This window comes from Corvus brachyrhynchos, unplaced genomic scaffold (assembly GCF_000691975.1).
Source record: "Corvus brachyrhynchos isolate BGI_N302 unplaced genomic scaffold, ASM69197v1 scaffold671, whole genome shotgun sequence".
NCBI lineage: Eukaryota > Metazoa > Chordata > Aves > Passeriformes > Corvidae > Corvus > Corvus brachyrhynchos.
Genome location: NW_008236441.1, coordinates 139584 through 146998, shown reverse-complemented (window position 1 = coordinate 146998; position 7415 = coordinate 139584).

Genomic DNA, 7415 nt, shown 5'->3' with positions numbered 1-7415 from the left:
GGTGCCCCCCCCCCACTGACAGCCTGGAGACACGGGAGTGAGGAGTCACATGGCCTCGCTACAAGTTTCCCTGTGTTTTTCCTGCTCCATGCTGTGTGGCCTCATCCACTCCCATCCCAAATATTGCAGCATTAAGCTGAGCCACATTTTCCAATCAGGCCCTCCAGATTTTCTTAAACGCCAGTTGTTTTGGACTGGAGTAAAACATAGCCACAACACATGGCCTAAAAACAACCAGTTGTTTGCAAAAGACCAAGTGCTTGCACTAATTAGTCATAGTGCTCTGTAAAAAGCCATATGAACATGCTTTTGGAAGAGCTTTTGGGAAACCACATCACAGTTAAAACTCCCTCAGCTGGAGTGGAAGAGGGGAAGGAGGTGCCATTTATTGTCCCCGTGGAAAACTGTCCAGATTCATCCAAGGCACAAATCAGAAGCAAACCATCCCTCTTCTCAAGCACGGAAAGCTGTGTTCGGCTTCTAACCATCCTTCATTCTTGTCAGGGAAGAGGTATTTTCCACTCACCTATTCTACAGCAAAGTGAAAAATTGCCAGTCCTGTTCTCAGGGAATGGTTCCAACCACTTGACATCAGACAGAAGAGCACCTGTGTGATGTCTCACGGTTCTGCTTTATGATCTGAAGCCGTGCATCCCTACCCCACCTCCTGTCACCTCTCCAGCTGCCCACCCACACAGAACAGCAGCGAACCAGCCATGGCAGCTAACAATTCCTGGCTTACCTAAAGCCATGCTGGTGCTAAAGGATTTCGCATTCCAGCTGGGATAATCACCAGCAGGGCAGGAAGGCAGGTCATTATAGTTTCCTGGAATGAAGGACTTTGCCTAAACTGGGAAGTGAAAGATGATACTGGTAACAAAACATTAGAGGAAATGGAGACAAAACATCTGAGATGGTACAGTGTGTTAGAGCTGGTGCATCTGATTTTAAATCATAGCACATTTTCCTGGTATCCATAGCATTCCTGGTTTTCCGTGCAGAGTGACTGATGAATGGCATATGGGACTGACTGCCCTCTGCCTTGCTGGGCATCCCAACCCAGTTCATCCATCCCAGCCCTGCAGCAGGTAATGTGCTCTGACATTTTCCTGTGAGCTTTTCCACAGCCTTAATTATTATGGCACTAAAACCCTTCTGATCCTTCCCTGTAGGAATGTGAAGGAATCAGCTCCTCTCTTCCCCATCAACAAAGAGCCAAAACAGTCAGGCAAGCATTGTCAAAGTCTCCAGCGTTTAGTTTTCCCTCCCATTGTGGCAACAATTAGAAGAATAATTTTCCCCCCTCTGAACACAATGAGTTGCTGCAGAACCCTTTTGTTTCAGCTGCTGTAAAACCAGTAAATAAATAAATCAATAGGTAGATAAAGCACGGAGTACCCCAAACTGGACAGAAAGCAAAATATTTTGCATCTAGAAACTACCTATTTCCATAGCAGGCTGAACAATCTGTCATGGGTCATGCTGGAAACAGATGCCAGAGGCAGGAGTAGAATGGCCTCTGCCACCAAGCCTCTGCTTTTCCTTCCTCTTGCCTTCTGCCTTTCCTATCTGTGCCTTTCCCTAAGGACAGCTACTCAATGTATTGCAGGGTTTCCAGCCTTAAGCCCCCCAAAGCCTCTGCTTTTCCTTCCTCTTGCCTTCTGCCTTTCCTATCTGTGCCTTTCCCTAAGGACAGCTACTCAATATATTGCAGGGTTTCCAGCCTTAAGCCATGGATGTCTGGGCACTGTTAGAAGGAGGCACCTCCCCAGGGGCTGGCAGGCACCGCCTTTGTTGCTCAACTTCAGTTTCTACAGAGGTTTTTTCATCCTCCCTGACCTTGGAGCTGTGGTGGCAGAGGAGAAAGGCAGGAAAGACACTTCTCTGCATGGCGTCTTTTGGGGAAGTTACTAGGTTAAGTTTCCGAAACATCCGGAGCGCATTAGTGGTTCAACTCAACTAATTAGAAATTCCCAAAATAATTTTTAATACCTTTTTCAATTATTAAGTGGGTTGCTCGAGGTAACAGCAGATAATGGTCCCCCCCTCCACCTTGAGGCATCTCTGTTCCTTCCAAGTTTATTGGCAACAGATGACGCATTTAATCTCTGCCCAAGCTGACTGCTTTACAACTCTTCCAGCAGCATCTGGCCTTAAACAAGGTTACTCAGGCTCAAACTGATGAAATAATTCCTATTCTTGTGCCTGTACAGACCATGCCTGTAACACCCAGTGCCTGAGACTAAAAACCAACTGAAAACCAGCCAAACATTTAGATGTGACCTGAAAAAAACAAGACTCTGCTGTGGCCACAGGCCTGGCTGCCATGGAGAGGCAAAACCTGTCATAAAATGCCCTGTGACGTTTTCTGGGCTAGGCATCCCCAAAGCTGGGTGGGGACTTCAGGGAAACTAAGCTTATATTTACACCCACATGAGCTTTTCAAGTCTGTGCTAGACAGCATTGCTTAAATATTTCTCTTTCCAAGCACAGGCAAAACATTTTCAGTTGCGTTTGATACAGCTGGCTCGCAAACACAGAGAGATGAAACGCTTCTGGGGGAGATTACTGAGCAACTTCTGCCTGTCATGGAGCTCCTCTATAGCCCTTTGCTTGGAAAGGTACCACTGACAGCCATTTTGAGCCTGCTTTCCTAAGGGAACATGTGATCACTCTGCCAGTCCCACACTAAAAGCTGAAGCCAGCTGGCCAGCTGCCACCAAGTTTTTCTCAGAGGTCAAGGTCCATCCCAGATGTGATCCCCACTGCCAAAAAAGCAGCACGTGGAGCTCAGGGTAGACACCAGACCCTGCACATGGAAGAGAGTGCTTAAATGCTTTAATCATGTAAAATGCTGCCAAACCTGTGCCTTGTTAGATAACAATATCTCTTGTTTCACAGAACCATTTCCTTCACTTCCGTAGCCCTCAGGAGCCGACTTTTCCTTTGAAGTTGGGTACCCAACCTAGAGCCAAAGGTCTCTGTGTGGCAGCTCTCCTGGCAAGGTGGGCTGGACTTGTGGAGGAGCATCCTCCTGGCCAAGGTCCGCTGAGAAAAGAGAACGTGAAGTTTGAAATAAGCAAACCTTTCAATGCAGACGTCTTTACTCGAGCAAGCCACATACACTTACTTTTCACACAAGCTGCACTTTACTTATTAGACACGTGGCAAGAACCTCAGCACACTCCTCAAGGCTATTTATTGTGACCTGTCAAGTGTGATTTCAGAGGTGAAAACAATCTCACCTGTCTCTTCAAGCGCTAATGCTGTAGGAAAGCCTTTCTTGTGGTTCACACTTGTATTCTTTTTGTAATTCAATGCCACCACACTTCAAATGTTTATTGTAGTCAGTAGTTATTTTCCCTCCTCAGTCTTTAACACATGCTAATGTTCACCATCACTAATCATCTGGGAGCTATTAATATTAAGCTTGTTTAATGTTTCCAGGCCAATCTCTGGAGTGTTTTAGTAATGTTAATAATTAATACAGGAAGACGAGCATTTTAGAGGCCTGAAGCAGTTCAGGGCAGGCTCACAGTTTTGAGCCACAGTGTGAATGATCTGTTCACCATTACAACTCCACCAATCCTTAAAATATTTCTTAACTTTTTATCACTGTACCAGTGTGGATCTCAATGGTTTTTTTCACTAGCAAAGGCACAACCCTTCCTCCTCTCACAACAAAATGATCTTTTAATGCTCCATGGCAGTGGTGCCAGACTTTGCCCATATGATTGATGCCTTTTCCTGGTCTTAAAATCAAGAGTCAAACACGGTTAGAAGGGAGAAAGGCCTTTTACCTCTGTATTTATTATAAGGATCCTTAGCTGCACCACGCCCAGGTGGAATGGGCCAGAATGTGCCCCGCAATGCACACACACGATAGATCGAGTATAACATTATAGACCTTACTAATTAGCAGATCTATCAAAGATTCCCCAATGAGAGGCTCAAGTGAGCCCCCTCCCCAAGGAACCTTCCCCTGGATGGTCCTATCTTAGTTTACAAAATGTGTTCTGGAGAGGACCTTGGTATCTGTGGTTTCTAAGATGTTTAGTCTCCTAGCTTAACAAAGTAAGTCTAAGAATGTAGGCTAGAAAACACTAAGAATACAGAAGTTACAAGGTATAAAAGGGATATAAAAGAAAAGGCAAAAAATCATCATGGCATCATGATCACTAGTGGGCTACCCTGGGTTTTCATTACTTCATCACACACAGAGAACGGGAAACAGCAAAGAGCAGGACATTTCAAGCATTTCTGTTCTGTGATTTCACTCCTTAGCCACGTTTTGTATGAAAACCAGCACACAAACAAGAGATGGCATGTTTAACAGCACAGGTATGGCAAACAGTTCTGAGAACATCATTTGTTGTGACCTCTGGATGGATTGATTATTTCGAATTCATTTTGCTGACCGTGGTCTCAGGTGTTTGTTCTTGAAAAAATACAAAATGAGAGTGTTTTTCAGATACAAACTGACCCATCAGGAACAAATTAGTGGTATGCAGGACCAAAAATGCTGAAGATGAGCATAATTTCTGGGCAACACAAAGTCTAAGCATCATTTCAACAGTGTGGGAGCCTTGATAGTGATCAGACCTCCTGCGCTGGGCTGCCTGCACAGGGCACACCAGGGAGCACATGGAATCCATGTGGATGAGCCAAGCAGAAGGGGAGAAGCAAGTCAGGGGAGAAAAAATAACTCTTCCCACAGGCAGACAGCAAACAAGTGGCAAACCTGAGGCTTCAGTCTTTGTTTTCAGCTCAGGGTAGTGCCCTTATTGCCAGACTCTGCTGCCTTTCCCACACAACCACTCTTCCTTAAGCAAGGGAGGATTTACAGTGCCCATATCGATGCTTCCTCACAGCAGTCACAGTCAGGGAGAACCAAGTGCTACACAACCACTGAAAAAGAGCCCTCCAGGAGCTCCTAAACTGCCCCACAAAGATCTATGTGCTTGTGCCTCCTTTAACTCAGAGAAAGGGGGAAGGAGAGGCATCCTGCTCAAAGTTACACAGCAGGCAGAGCCAGAAATACAAGATTATTGGAATTATTCTTGCGTGCTTAGCCTAGAAGTTTTATTTTGACCTGCTCTGGCATTCTTGTGCACCACTGACACATCACCCTTTCCTTCACAGTTAAAAATAAAAGAAAAAGGCTGAGGTGGAGCAGTGGGGGAATGTCTGCAAGGGGGTTCCAGCTGTATCTGATCCACACCACTCCTGTGGCCAGACCCGTCCTCCAAATTCTCATGATGTAATTACATAAGGCGAGCATAAAATGAAATGCAGTCCCTAAACCTCGGAAAAACAGCCCAGGACCCATTTTTACCAGTAAAATTTATTTCAAGTGAGGAACCCTTCACTGCACAAGCACAGCAAGGTGCATCCCTTTGTGCAGGACACTCCAGGTGCTCTACCCATCCAGTATCGATGCAGCCACAGTCTCTATTTGCAAACCACTCGCCAGTGAAGAAAATATCCTGACCATCCTGGATATTTTCCCTCACAAGAAGCAGGCAAGCAGACAGAGATACACGGGAAAAACTTCTGGCTCCCTGGCACTGCAAAGGTGCTTATCAGAGACGTTCTCATTCCAGTTGTTTGGAGAACAAAGAACAAGAGAAGCTTGGCTGTCCAGACACACTTCTGGCAGGAGACCTCGGTCCATCTCTCATGGACTGGTTGTCTGTTTGGCCGCCCAGTTCAGAAATGAGACTGGGCAGCTGCAACCTCGCGGTCGTAAATGGTAGATGAGCTGTGCCCTCTAGTGGGGGGAGCTGCAGAAGAGCCTTCCGGGGGAGGCTGTCCCAGCCCACACAAGGGACACGCTCCCTGGGCTCTCCAGGCCTCCAGGGTATTTACACCAGCCAGGCCACGGCACTTTGTTTGGGCACCTCACCCCCACCATCTTCTTTCAGAAAAGCCCTTCACAAAGGCCTCTGAGATGTGACACCTGCTCGGGCAGAGGAGGCTGGTATGAAAATAACAGAGCAGCACATCCTGGGAATGCAGCTTCTCTTAGCAGTGACAAAGCCAGCCCTTCATAAGGCTTCAAAGCCTCCCAGGCTTTTTTTCTACTAAAAATTTGGTGCTTAGTTTAGGTGCGTGATGCTACCAGAGCCTGTAGGTCCAAACCAGTGGGTAAAGTCATTCCTGTGGGCAAGGATCCCTGCTGCAGCAACCCCAGCCCAAGGTATCCATGCTCCCAGCCCTTCCAAAATCCTGAAACACCTTCCTACCCCCTTGCTATGCCAGTGCAACTGTGCACAGGGTCACAGAGACTCAAACTGAAGGACTGACTAATCCAAAGTCCTAGAAAAAAAAAAATAAGGCTTTAGATCAGCTCCTTTGGGAAACAAGTTGTAGGAGAAAGGGGTGGGAGTACATTAAACTGCTTCTGGGCTGGAAAAATTACATATATTCATAGGATTGTTAGGAACTGTGTTCAAAGGATCCCGAAATCCAGCTCTAGCCTCTGCAGAGCTGATGGGAAGGACCTGGGAAGGTAAACTATGCATGGCTTTTCGTCACTGAAATGGGAAGTAATTGAACTGCAGTGCTTAGGCCTTGGAAGTCACAAGACACATTTTTCATTTCAAAACTAGGATGATATTGTTTTTAAGCTTTCTTGTAGGACTTCTGCTTTTCACCCTGTTCTCTATAACCATTAAGATTAGATTTTGCTAAGTCTGTTTCACTTCCAGATATCTTACTTGAAGGAAAGACACTGACTATGACAAGAAGAGTGACAGAAACACAGAATTATCTTCGTTCAGATGTTTAATTATCAGATCATCCCATTCTCATTCCAGACCCGTTATCCCAATGCAATATAACATGCTGTGATTTCTCTCTCAAGATATTAAAGCTTTAACAAGAGCAGCCTTCCTCAAAACACTGAAGCCCCAGCTGCCTGGGGTAACCAGATATTACCTTAATTAACAGGCAGTAAAATGCTCCGGTTTTGCTCACTTTGTACCTGCCAAGCTCAGGAGCAGCTGTCTTGCAGCTGAAGCATTTTGCCAGACAAGCGGGCACGTCTTCTGCCACAGAAGAAATCCCCTTTGCAATCCCAAGCCCGGGATATCTGAGCCTGTACCTGGCACAAGACCAAAGCCAGGCCTAATGTTCGTCAGCAGAAACCGCCATGTTATAAAAATCCGGAGAAGGACAGATCCCGGATATGCCATGGCCCCGGCCACACCCAGCCCTCCCTGGTCCTCAAACCTTGACGGGTCCGAGGTGCTTTCACCCCCGTTTCCTTGGTAGCTGGGCTGCTCTTGGATCCCAAGACATGGGGAAAGCCCCACCTACCCATTCATCCGTCTGTCTGTCCGCCCATCCATCCACCCACCGCCAAACCCCAGCGTGGGAGGTGGGGAGGGAAGGACGGAGGGAGGGATGGAGGG